Consider the following 14,537-nt stretch of genomic DNA (forward strand, 5'->3'; position numbering starts at 1 on the left):
AAAAATGCAACCTGAGCCCCCACCAATGTGATTCAATCTGCCAGTAGACTTTATTGGTTCTTGGCAAAAGCCATTTACTTAAATGGCATAGCAAGAGGAATAGTGACATCATTATTGAACTCATGTACAAATAGATACTTTGTACATGGGGAGAATGGACACAAATTCTCTTGCTCCCAAGGGCAGCTGAAGGTACTGCTACCTCCAGGTTCAGGGTTAGCAGCAATCTTCGGTTATGTATCTTGTTGTATATTTCCCTTCTAGCTCTATTCCTTTAGAGTCTCAGCTTTGAGGTTTGCCATCTCCTAGGCTAGATATGAAAGGTGAAGATTTAGCTTTTCCTCCGGATAACTTCCTACTTTAGGTCTGGGTCCCCTCAGGGAGAGACTTCACCCTGACATATAGAGACCACATAGTACATTTCCCAAAACTTCCCCAAGTCTGTAGTACAAATCCCAAATTAGGCAATGACTGTTTGCTCAATAATCACCAAACACCTCTGGGATTCAGGGTTCTCTGTTGTTGTTGTTTTTTTTCCAATTCTAAGAGTTTCCTTTTTGAGCTATGTAAATGAATGAGCGACTAGAGAAAAGATGTGAGGCAATTTTACTTGGGGTAAGTTCATTGAGTCAACACTAGGTGGTGCCATAGTGCACAGAGCACTAGGCCTGGAGTCAGGAAGATTCATCTTCCTGAGTTCAAATCTGGCCTCAGAAACTTACTAGCTGTGTGAACATGGGCAAATCATTTAACCCTGTTTGCCTCAGTTTCCTCATCTGTAAAATGAGCTGGAGAAGGAAATGGCAAACTGCTCCAGTATTTTTGCCAAGAAAATCCTAAATGGGGCCATGAAGAATAGGATAAGAATAAAACGACTGAACAAATACAAGATGTTTATTGTTTCTAAAGGCCTTTTCATATACAAATGAACCATCTGGGAACTTCAAAGTTTTTGACAACTATATTTAAATATTAATTTCTTTAGTAATCTTACAAATTTATTTTATGCATTTAAAAATAAGATTCTTATCAGGGGTTCCTAGGCTTCCCCAGACTGCGGCTCCATGATACAAAAAATTAAGAATCCTTAGTTTTATGATGATCCACCATCACTTAAGAATCTCACCCTCTACTTGTCAGAGTGAGGCCAGAATGATCCACTCACATCTGAAAAGAGTTTGTTCTCTACAAAGTGCAGATGCGATCAGAGTGGGGTGAGCCCTGGCATCTCATTGCCTCTGCAACTTGCCCTTTGGGACCTGAAATTACATCTAGAATTCTACAGTAGACTTCGATGCTTCAAGGACTCATGACTGCTTCCAGTGGACACTTCTTTAGTCACGGATGTACTTTGCAGGCCTGTCCTCAAAGTAGGATCATAGAGAGCTAGAGAGCTGGAAAGGGTGGGGGAGGGCTCCCTAGCTTTGTTTGTGTCAGAGGCCTCTTTGTCAGGTTGGAGAAGTCTGTAGGTCCCTTCTCAGAACAATGGTTTTAAATGGACAAAATAAAATACAAGGGAAACCAGTTATGTTGAATACAGTTATTGAAATATTCTAAAAATTAAAAAAAAGTTCATGGTCCACAGTAGGATGTGCCAGAACTTGCAATTCACTGTCATAATCTGTGAGAGCCCAGAGACTCTTCTACACCACGAAAAGGCAGAATTGAATAACAAATCTTTATTGTTGAAGAGCACAGTGACTGCTACCCAAAGAATTCGGTGGAAAAAACAGGTCACCAGCAAAACTGTGCAATGGATGGTTTCCCAAGGAAAAGAAGAAAAGGGATATGACTTCTAGTATGCACACTCCCTCATGGTGTTTTTTATCTGACAAGATCATAGATTCTTTGAATACCTGTGGATGCCCTCTCTATTTTCTCACTTTGACTTGGTTTGAAAGCAAATCAATGTAACATAGAGCTGAGTAATCCTACTGGTTACAACGATCCAGAGTGCATGGCAAGGAGGTCTGAGATCCCACCTGCATCTGTCCTCAGGTCAAAGCAAGAGTTTGGGCTTGTAGGTATCAGAAGCTGCTTACTCATTGAGAAAAGGCAAGCTTTCTAATCCATAGGAATGTTTTTCTGGAGCCAATATCCACCGCCTACTTGACTTGGGCTCTTGCCTTGAAAATGAAGTTGGAATCGATCAAGTTCAGTCGAAAAAGGAAAAAAACAATATTGTCTAGGGTTTTGTTCCCTTTACTATGGGTAGGTGTAATTAATGGCCCTACCAGCTGCTCTCAGAAAGGAAGATTAAACCGTCTCTGTTTCATAGCCCTGTCAGGACTCCATTGATTACAAATGTGAAGAGCTGTCTGACAGCTGGATTTCTCTGTACTGGGTCAGGTTTATTGCCTGATTTCTGCCAGTGAAGAATGAGCAGTTTGTGGCTACTCTGGTCATGGCGTCCAGGAGCAAGAGCCCAATCCTTTTGTTTCCCAGGTCCCCACCCTGACCTGGAGCTCATCTTGACAGCCTTTTTTATGGAGAGCTGAAAAGTCCAGTATGCCATTTAATGATCCATATCACAGGCTGGTGAGTGAAGGGCACAGCAGGAACAAACTGTATTTATGGGACAAGACATTTTAGGGTGCCAGTGGGAGATGTAAATTTAGAAATTGAGCCCTAGGAGTCTCATTTCTTACTTTAGCTAGACCTAGGTCACATCCAGCTCAACGTTCCTCTTTTTCTTTTTCTCTTCTCTTCTTCTCTCCTCTTCTTTCTTTTCCTTTTCAAAGCCATGCTTTATTTATGCCTTTTAGAAATACCATAGACATTTCCCAGTGGTCATCCCCCTGCCAAAGAGTCTATCCTTGTAACAAAGAGAAACAATGAAAGAAAACTAAGTCTTGTAAGTACTAGGTCTGAGGCCATATGCAATTTGCCCCACCTGTGATCCTTACCCCACTCCAACAAGTAAGTATTTACTATGTGTAAGACACTCTACTGCATGCTGGGGGTACGATCAGAAAATGAAAAGCTATCCCTGCCTTCAAGGGGTTTATATTCCTATGAGGGAATGCAACATCTAACTGAGAAGTAACTAACTACCTGATCTTTGATGGGGGAGAGAAAATCAGCTTTTGGAGGGGAGGGAATCAGAAAGGGTTTCCCATAGGAAGTAGCACTTATGCTGAGCCTTGAAAGAAGGTAGAGATCTGAGAGGTGGGAAAGGGCATGAGAGGGCTTGGGAAAAAGGCATGGGGCAGAGATGGAATGCCATATCCAGGGACTGGCTGCTAGGTCGGTTTGACTGGGAGGCAGAGTATGTGAAGTCATGATGTGCCAAAAAAAGAAAGGTGGCTGGATACAGATTATAAGGGGCTTTCACTACCCAGCTGAAGAATTTTAAATTTGAATTTTAACCTAGAGGCAATAGGGAGTCCCCAAAAAGTCAATTCATTCATTCAACAGACATTTATTGAATAAGCCACTGGGGATCCAAAGGCAAAAGTGAAACTCTCTTTGCACTCAAGGGACTTCTATTTTACTGTGCAGAAACAACCTGCCTACAGGTAAGTCAATACAACTATGTTAAAAGTAATTTGGGAGGCAAGACATTGTCACCTGGGAAGATCAGGAAAGGTCTTGTGGAGGAGGGGTGACATCCCCAAATTCTTGCTTTAGGTGAGTTATTTTGGCATTGTCTTGAGGACAGATAAGAGGAAGGAGACACTGGAGTCTGGGAGTCCAGTTAGAGTGTTGTCCTGCCACTGGAGTTGGATGACTCTGGAGGAGAGAGTGAGGCTGATGACTTTTTACAGCTCTGCCTCACTTAAATCCAATTCATTTGTAAATCAAGACACCACTGTCTTGATATCATCAATCCTCTTTGGGCTTGAAGGACCAACCACAACAACAATTAGAATGGTCTAGGTGAGAGAGATGGTGGTGGCCTGAAGTGAGTGGTGGCCTTGGGTAGAGAGAAGGAGATGGATGTGAGAGATGTTACTGAGGATGTAGCTGTAATTTCATTTTCTCAAAGCAACTTTAGACTTGTTATAAGGATCTTTATTATGGGTACATAAAAATATAAAATTGCTGTTCAGCCATGTCTAACTCTTCATGACCCCATTTGGGGTTTTCTTCACAAAGATACTGGAATGGTTTGCTGTTTCCTTCTCCAGATGAGGAAACTGAGGCAAACAGGGTGAAGTAACTTGCCCAGGTCACTAGCTAGGAAGTATCTGAGGCTGGATTTGAACTCAGGAAGGTGATTCTTCCTGACTCTAAGCCTAATGCTCTAATGCACCATACTGCCTAGCTAGGATAGAAAAGGTATGATTTGACATTCTTGCCTTGGACACAAAATTATCTAGTTACAGTGCTGTTTAATTCAATTCAGTAATAGCTAAGCACCTACTGTATGCATAGTAATAGGAGTTCTACTCAAAAAACCTAGCCTATCCCTGATTTAGGAGCTTACATTCCCCCTCCGAGCTATGCTCCTGGTTTTCTGGACTTCAGTAGAACGCCTTTGCTGCAGGCTTATCCTGTAACCCTCTGCTCGACCCCAGAGCTCGGAACTAGGCACCATGGGTAAACAGTACAGAGACACTATTTTAGGCTTGATGTCAAGAAAAGCTTTCTAGCCATTAGAGATAAAACTAAAATGAGTTGCCTTGGCAGATATTGGGTTCCCCTTCACTGGAGGTCTTCATGGAGAGGCTGTATAATTTCTTATTAGGTATCTGGTAGTAGGGATCCTTTTGGGGAGGGGTGTCTGCTGAGATCTCTTATAGCTCTAAATTCTATAGTCATCAGTGGGACTGCATTTTGGGGCGGAGCAGGTACACTTTCTCCCAACAGTGACTGCTCTCCCTAAATTTTGCCACCTGGTCTTCCACTGCCACAGTGTGGCTGTTTTTTGGGGTAACAACCACCTGTGTCTTATCTCTGTGTCCCTCCCCTCCTGTGGGCGGTTTGTTGTCCTGAGTCCTGTGAAATTGAGAGCTAGACATTCTGAAGGAGTGGAAATTCCCTTTCCCAACTATTCTCAACTGCTGTCTGACTGACCTCTATGGTGCTTCCATTATCCCTCCCACATTCAACTGAATTTGCTCCAGCTACGTGAATTCTTAGTTAGGATTCTGACCTTGCCTATCGAAGGGTTTGATCAAACAAATAAGGGAACTATGCCTGAAATCAACCTCTACCTCCTGTCCCCATGGTATGTCTCTAACACATCTTTCCAGTGTGATCTTAACATACCACATAGGTGGTTCAGTAGATAGAGTGGCAGGCCTATAATCAGGAAGACCTGAGATCAAATTTGGCCTTAGATACTTATTAGCTGTGTTACCCTGGGTAAATCACTTAACCCTATTTGCCTCAGTTTTGTCTGTCAAATGAACTGGAGAAGTAAGTGGCAAACCATTCCAGTATTTTTGCCAAGAAAGCCCCAAATGGGGTTGCAAAGTTGGACATGACTGAAATGACTGAGCAATAACAAATTTATCCTGCATATAGCTTGCATGTTGTCTCTTCCATTAGGGTGTAAGCTTGTTGAAGGGATGAACTGTTTCTTGCCTTTTTTTGTATCTCTAGGACTTAGCACAGTGCCTGGCACATACAAGCATACCACATTTTATTGTGCTTTGCAGACAATTGTGTTTTTACAAATTTAAATTTTGGGAACCATGGTTTAAGAAAGTCTATTAGTGCTATTTTCCCAATAGCATGTGCTTACATCGTGTCTCTGTGTCACATTTTGGCAATTCTACAAATATCTCAAACTTTTATTTTATTATTATTATATTTGTGATTGACTTTTAAAAAAATTTTTAATCTAACTCTTACAGCTAGTCCGAGGCTAGATTTGAACTCAGGTCCTCCTGACTCCAGGGTTGGTGCTTTATCCACTGCATCACCTGGCTGTACCATCAGTGATTTTTGGTGTTACTATTGTAATCATTTTTGAGACACACAAACTGTACCTATATAACATGTGCCAGGACTGTGGCTAAGCATGGAGGACATAAAGGAAGGTCCAAGATAGTTCCCCATCTCAAGGGGTTTACAGTTTAATGGACAAATCGCTCAAGCTCTCAGTGACCTGGGTGAGACCCAGAGCAGGGACCAGGGAGTTCTTTACCAGGAGCAGCCCATACTGGTGAAATCATAACTCTGCTAAAAAAATACTGCTATGATTTTAAACAGACAAGTTTACATAATCAGATCTGGGCTATAGGAAGATGACTTTGGCAGCTGTGTAGAGGCTGGTTTGGAAAGTCTAATGAGATCTCTAAAACTCAGTGATTTAGCTTTAAAATATCGGCAGCTAGACGCTACAGTGCAAAGAACCCTGGGCCTGGAGTCAAGAATACCTGAGTTCGAGTCCAGCCTCAGATATCCACTAGCTATGTGACTCTGGGCAAGCCACTCAACTTCTGTCTGCCTCTGTTTCCTCATCTGTAAGATGAGGGTAATAAATACTTTATTAAAAATAATAATATATAAACATAATATATAAAATAAATAAAACTAAAAACTAGAAATTTATTTTAAATAAAATGGGGATAATAAAATAAAATAAAAAGCACATATATCCCAAGATTGTTTTTAGGATCCAATGAGATAATAGTTATAAACCACTTAGCACAGGGCCTGGCACATAGGAAGTGCTGTATCAATTTCAGTTATTATCATTATTATTATTAAAATGTCATGATTCTAAGGGTGAAAAAAAGAAATGACTTGAATCTTGAGAGCAGAATTCTGTTCCAATTAACTGGAGTCAATAGAGAACAGTGAATGATTGGATTTTCCATGGCTGTGATTCTCACCCAGTTATGGAAAGTTTGGATTTTTGGTGAAAATGTCTTTGCCTTTGCTTCTGGAAACCCAAGTCACAGGTTTGTAAGGGAAATAGTCCGACTGTCCTCAAACACACAAAGAAAGCAAACCACTAAGGTAGTCTTTGCTTAAGCCAATTAGCCTCTAAGTTTTTAAAAAATTTTTATTATTATTATGGAATTCCCACATAGGCTGACCATTATTGTCAGAGCTGAGCAGTAGGTTCCTGGCTGAAACAGGGCCATGATCTCTTTTGCAAATGACTATACCCTAGGCTGGAGTTTCCTGAGTGAATCATTTAAAAACTTCATAAAACAGCACGAGGCAAAAAGTACCCTATTAAAATCGTGACGTGAGTTTCTTTTCCTTTGTAATAATGAGGCTTTAAACACACACACACAGACACACACACACGCACACGAAACTTTGGTCTTTCTTGCAACAGCAGTCCACAAATGGTTGTGTGTAAAAGGTGAAATTTAAAGTGAAATAAAAGGGGGGAGGGGAATCTTTTTCCCTGTTGGATCCATTTTCATCTTTTGTGACAAAGGAAGGTGTGAGAGCCTTAGTGGGGGTGCTGGTTGTTATTATTTGTTCTTCCTTCTTGAAGAGGACAAATGACAGCAGGAGGGTGATGTCTTGGCTTGCAGGTAAATCGCATTTAAGTGAGGTAGAGCTGTTTGTAAAGTCATTGGTCTTCAGAACACTGACTGAGAGTCAAGAAGGACCTGGGTTCAAATCTTGCTCCTAATACTTAGTAGCTGTGTGAGCTTGGGCAAATGACTTGACCATAGCCTGTTTCCTGTTCTGTACAATGGGAATATTACTAGTTCTTACTAGTTGTTGTAAGGCTCAGCTGAGATAATGTATATAAAGCACCTTGAAGTGCTTTGTAGATGTCAGTCATTGTAATTATGACAACCATCTTGATGGATTGTACCATATACTAAAGTGGAAGTCTTTTTTTTAAGCTTCAAATTACTTGATCAATTGATTGATTTTTAGTTTTCAACATTTACTTCTATAAGATTTTGCGTTCTAAATTTTCACCCCTCCCTCCACAACCTCCTCACCAAGAGAGCATGCAATCTGATATAGGCTATTCATGTATGATCATATGAAACATATTTCCACATTAGTCATGTTGTAAAAGAAGAATTAGGGCAAAGGGGGAAAATCATGAGAAAGAAAAAACAGAAAAGAGAAAATAGTAGGCTTTGATCTGCATTTGGACGCCATAGTTCTTTATCTGGATGTGGAGAGCATTATCTATCATGAATCTTTTGGAATTGTTAAAGTGGAAGTCTTTATGCTAGTCTGAAAATCAGAGCAGTCTGGGTGCTAGTCCCAACTCTGAGTTTACACATTTATAATTTAGCTGTTTCTTTACTTTTTATAATTTTATTCAGACTTGAAAGAATTGAAGGTAACATGTTCACCTTGAAAATTAATTTTCCACTGTGAAAAGTTAATTTGTAAAACATGAAACTTCATTAATATATGGTCCTGTGGCAAGGTCAAGAAACAAAGCAAAAGTACACTTTCAAGTTCTTTCTGACTAGTGAATGGTTTTTCTCTTACACAGTTGTATAGAAAATCATACAACAAACAACTGCTCTATGTGTGTTTATTGTGTGCCTGTTAGGTATAAGACACAACCCAATGGAGACTGTAGGAATAGCAGGCCCCATTTCCTGTTTTAAAGGAGCTTAGCTGGGACAATACACAATTTTTATATTTCTGTCCTTTGCCTGAGTTGGTAAGAAAATATTTCCCTTTACAAAAGAGAATTTGAGAATGTAAAAATTGCTCCATTGACTCAGTGCCATGGTCCATCTAGTCCAGTGCCCTGCCTCTGGCTGAGACACTGAGAGACATATTTTATGGCACTGTATTTGAAGAAAGACATTGAAAAACTCTTGTTCTGCTCATTGGGACTTTGTTGTTCACTTTCTTTCTTTCATAATTTTATGCTGCTCAATAATTTCTTCCTGAGTCTTTGCTTTTACCCCAAATGCTTTGCATTTGGTAATCCCTTCAATTGTTTTAGAGATATTCTTCTTGGAATCTTCTCTGGTTCTTTTCTTTCTTGCTTGCAACTGCCACTACACACAGAATTCCCAGTGCAGGACCACCATGGTTTTGTCCAATAGTTGGATGATGTTTTGTTCCCAATACGCTTTCTGATGTTGCCCAACAAGTCAGTTGATGAATGTCTTCAAGGGATGATCATGGTTCCCAAGACTCTTTCCTGACTTGTAACTGACATTTTTAATCCTTTATATGATAAATTTAGCTGGGATTTCCCCCCAAAATGTCTTATATTTATGTAACAGGGCTATACTAATGACTCTCAGTAGTGACTAGGGTAATGAATCAATGAGACCATGGGGAAGACAAGGGTTGTGTACAGGCTGACTCTTCCCAGAGTTCTTGGATTTCCATTTCCTTTTATCTTGAAAACCTTTCCCTTTGTGAATTCCTGCTATGGCCTTGGAGCAGGAAAGAGTTGAATGCTTGGACTCCATTTTGGGTTTTCCTTTCAAGTGGCCAGAAGGGGATGGCATCCCACTGCTCCTGCATATTGAAGCAAGAATGGATATGACAACTGGAGAATTGTGGGGGCCCATGTGGAGGGTTAGAGAGCTATAAAACTGTTGTTGTTGGCAGTGGTGGTCCTTTGTTGTCAAAGAGGACCAATGATGTCACAAGGGTGAAGTCTTGACTCGTGCCTGAATTGGATTGGAGTAAGGCAGAGCTGCACAGAACTGGAAGAGATGAGAATAGGCAGAAGGGAAGCAGGTGAGTTTGAAGAACATTAGCTATGGTGAGACCAGCCAGACATGTGCCAGCACCCAGCAGCACTCCCACCCTGTTCTTCCAGAGCATTTGCTAAGGCAAATCTTGGCATGTCACCAAAACCTGCAAAAACTCACCCTTGTTTCTTCAAAACAGCTGCTGAGGACATTTCAGCAGGTTCTAAGTATGCCAAATCCTTTCTTTGTCTTTCCCTCCTTTCACTGTCTGGAAGGTGGTTTATTTGGGGGGAAAGGATGGGGAAGAGGCCAATACTGCTACCGTGACTCCTGCCATGTACTTTTTTTTAAAAAAGATTTTTCCAATTTCATTTTGTTTTGTTATGCTATCATTATTTGCCTTAGTCAGTCAACAAACACTCATTAAGTGATTCCTGTCTACCAGCCACTGTGCCAAGTGCTGGAGAGAGAAAGGCAAAAGCAAAGACCCTGTCCTCAGAGAGCTGCCATTCTGCTGGAGAAAGACAAATGTAAAAACAAAACATGTGCCTATAAAACATATACAAGTATAAATGGAAGATAATCCCACAGGAAAGACACTACTGGCATTTGGGTGGCAGAGCAAGAGAAGTATCTTGTAAAAGAGTGAAGTCTTGAAGGAAAACAAGATGCCAGTTTACAGAAGTAAGAAGGAAGGGTATTCTAAGAGTGCAGAACAGTGAGTCGGGAGATGGAGTGTTTATATTTAAGGAGGCTAGCATCACTGAATTGTAGATAAGGAAAATTAAAGTTAAAGAACTGGAAAAGTGGAAAAGTAGCAAGAGGCCAGACTGGGAAAGGCTTTAAAAGCCAAAGAGAATATTTTCTATTTGACCCTGGAGGTAACAGGCAGCTACCGGGTATTTATTGAGTGAGTGAGTGAGCGAATGAGTATGTGTGTGTGTGTGTGTGTGTGTGTGTGTGTGTGTGCGTGTGCGTGTGTGTAAGTATAATATGGCCAGACCTGAATTTTAAAAAGACAACCTACTGTTTGAATCAATTTCATGGCCATTAAGAAAAAAAATCACAACTGTTTAATTCTATGAATGAAGGAGCATAAACAAGAAAATAAGCTTTAAGACATGGGAACTAGGAACACTTTCTAGAAATGAGGATTTGTTTTTCGTATTTAATAATTTTTGAGCATATTCCAGGTCAGACCCCTAGATTTATATAGAACCTGGGGGCAACTGCAGCCAGTGCCTTGGGAGACCTTTGTGACAGGGAATAAATAGCTCATGTGTGGCTGGAGTGCCATCTGGTGAGTAGTAAGGGGAGCTGAAGTCATTAGGAAAAGACTGGGTTTCACTATCTATTGGTCAATTATATACTCTACTCCTCAGACTGATGAATTAATTTATTATGTGTCAACCCTCTGTAGTCTTGGTGTGGAACTGAAACAGTGAAATTGTGTAAATGTTGAATGGGTGTGACAAATACAGCTGAGAATTGGATACTTCCCAGTCTCCCTTTTTTTTTTTTTTGGTCAAATCCAAGAGACTCTTAAAAAAAACAAAACCAGGATATTTAAGAAACTCACTAGTGTGTGGACAGACGCATGCCAGATCTAAAGACCATGATGAATGTTGCACCGATTTTATTTTTAATCATACAAAAGATGAGAGATCAAAATTGTACTTTTGTCCTGAAGCTGACTGATGTTTTTGGTATGGGCAGGAATGGTAGTGAGCTGAGAAGCTTGAGCCATAATTCCCCGGCTGGCCATGCCGGGTCCTTTTTCCAATTTGTGCTTCATGATGACCATACAAGCTTTTTCCTTTACCTCAATCTCTCCATGATTTAATTTCGGCCTCAGAATCTCTGCCTCAGCAGCAAACACCATTCCTTATTCCATTTCTCAAGGTTGATGCTCAGGGAAATCAGTAGGCATCTCCTTCCTAGGAACAGGCTTTCCATGTGGTAAAATGATAACTCCCATCTCTTAATCAAAGTGCCTGATGAGCATTATCTCATCGGAAAAGATCCTATAGGTATTATTGTTCCTAATTTAGAAAGACAGAGAAATTGAATAATTTGCCCAGGTTGTATGACTGTTTGAGGCAGGATTCAAATCCAGATCTTCTCAACTCAGAGTCTGTCACTTAACCTTATTATGCCACAGTGTTTCCTAATTCTTCTTTATTCTGTAACTTTCTTTTCATTCTACATTTTTCATGACAGGGAATGGATCATGTTAGTGGTTAGAGTCCCTCATAAAACCAAGTTTGGTGCTGGACAGTACTAGTATTGGAAGGCAGGAGCTGGTGTATGGAGATGTCCACATGCAAGTGGGCAAGGTGTTAGTAGGGGGTAGAACTTGGAAAAACAAACACTTGCCAAAAATACCAGAGAGCCACTACTCAAAAGCCTTTGATGATTCCCAGTTCCCTACTGTATTAAGTATAAATTCGTTTTCAAGGCCCTCCATAATCAGGCTTTGTGGCTCTGCGGCTTATTCTCCCAACCCCAGCTCAGACTGGTAGACTGGACTCCCGGAGGAAGACTGACTACTTCCCTATGTATAAGTCTGAGAGTTTGGCATTGTCTTTCTATTACATAGTTTATGAATCCATAGCTATTGTATTTCCCCCAAATATCATTTGACCAGTTAACATCTCCAGTGATTAGAGTGCCTGTATCAACTGACCAGTTGATATTTCCTTGGTATCATTGATAACCACTTACCACCAATTAGTCTTTCCAAAGGGGTATTTACCAAAAAGGTGTGATAAGAGAAGAGCAAAAATATCCTCCTGAACTGGGAGAATTCTCCCCTCTATACTTAGATCTTGGGGGAGAGCTGTTTTTGTTGCCCATCCTTTGTTCTCTAAGATGACCAATGACATCATGGGGTGGTGTCTTGACTTGCACGTGAATTGGATTTAAGTGAGGTAGGGCTGTGAAAAGTTGTCAGCCTCACTCTCTCCAGACTCCAGGGTCATTGGAGTCCAGTAGCAAGACAAAGGTTAAGATGACTGGCAACAGTGCCTTGGGGACAGCAGGCTCAAACTTAAAATGGTGCCCATAAAACATTCCCCTCTGAACCAGGGTACAATCTCCTTTACCACCTGGGCCCCTGGGAGAGTGGACTCAAACTTAAACTATAAAGAATTCCTCTTACCAAGCTCATTTCTGGCGGTGACGTAGCCAATGGACCAATTGATTCCTTGCTTTCAGGACATGGTGTCTTGGCTGCTGGGCTGATTCAGTACTTGGCTGGGTCAAACCACTTGTGCTTCAGATTGTGCAGGTTCACTGGGCTCAGCTGTTGTAGCTACAGTAGACTCTACTACAGGCTTTTATCACTGGACTTTTGGTGGCCCTTCCAACCTTTTGAAGCCCACAAGGTCATAGCTTGGTCTGTTCCATCTCAGATACTCATTCATTAAGACCAAGAAAGAATAAAGACAACAGAGGCAGAAGAAACAGAAAAGCTATCAATTTTTGACCATCTGACAACCAGGTAAGGGAAGGAGACTTCTCTAGAGATATTACAGCATTTCTTCAAGTTCATTTGAAATCTGCCAAGGTGCTCAGATTTCTCTATTGGAGTTGAATATGCAATTAGCTCTGGCTCAGCAGCCAATTAGAAGCCTTTAGTCACCATACCATAAGCTAACAAGATTCATTCACAGAATGTGAGTACCTGCACATATTCAGAAGCACTGAGCAGGCTCCTCCATTGGGCATCATCATGCATTTTTTAAAGCCTGGATCCCTCCATCTTACTCAGGCTAGAAATGCGGGGGCTATTCATGGCCTGATACCATGCTGATAGGTACAGTAGTTTTGACCTGCTCTGTTTCTGACCTGTGCTGATTCACCCCCTCCTTGGTCAATATGTCAATCAACATTTATTAAATGCCAACTATGTGCCAGGCACAGTACTACACACAGTTAGGTAGCCTGGTGGCTCCCCACCCCCAGGGGCTCACTTTATTAATAATGCCAAATACAGTACAAACACCCAATTATCCTTTCCCACCGAAGCTCAGAACTTCTGAGCTCAAGAGATCCAGCAGCTTCAGCCTCCCCAGTACACAAGATTACAGGCATGTGCCATCTTGTATTTCCCATAGATACCCAGCTGAATCTATTGAGAATGCTTGAAGGATTGGGTCCTTATTGAACAGTCTCCTATCATAACATTGACATCAGCATCCAATGGACCTGAATTAGAATTTGGAGTCTGCCCCTTACTGCTTATGTGACCTTGGGCAAGTCACAGCCTCTCTAGGACTCATTTTCCTCATCTGTAAAATCAAAGCTGGATTAGATGCCCTCTAAGGATCTTTCCAGAACTGTCATACACTGGAAAGAATACTGGATTTGCAATCAGAAAACCCAGGTTTGATCTTGCCTCCGCCATCTTCTACCTACCCATGTGATCTTGGGCAAGTCACTTAATCTTTTGGTTTCAATGCCTCATCTCTAGCATGAGGGGCTTGGACTAGTTGGCTTCTGAAGGCTCCCTTCCAGCTGCAGATCCAGTCCTAATACTACTTCAGGACATGGTCTCATGGTGCTACTTCCATGCCTTCCATCCCTTCTCATCTTGTGTTCTTCTCTTACATGCCTTCCCTAAGATGTTGAAGGTTTTTTCTAAGTCTAATAACATTTGTTAATTAGAACAGGTCACATTTATATAAGGTTTACAAAGTGCTTCATATACATGATTTCTTATGTTCCCTACAACAACCCATGAAGTGGTAACTATGGATTAGATCTCCATTTTTCAAATGGGAAAAATCAATTGTAAAGAGGTTGTGACATGCCCATGGAAACATAGCTAGAACATGTCAGAGAACAGATTCAAACCCTGGTCTCTCTTGACTCAGACGGCCAATGCTCTTTTCCTTATACCAGGTAGTATCAAACTTTATTTCCTACTCTTCACGGCTCCCTTAGCTTGACCACCGTCTTCACTATCCTGGGAACATGCTA

This window comes from Trichosurus vulpecula, chromosome 3 (assembly GCF_011100635.1).
Source record: "Trichosurus vulpecula isolate mTriVul1 chromosome 3, mTriVul1.pri, whole genome shotgun sequence".
NCBI classification, from domain to species: Eukaryota; Metazoa; Chordata; class Mammalia; order Diprotodontia; family Phalangeridae; genus Trichosurus; species Trichosurus vulpecula.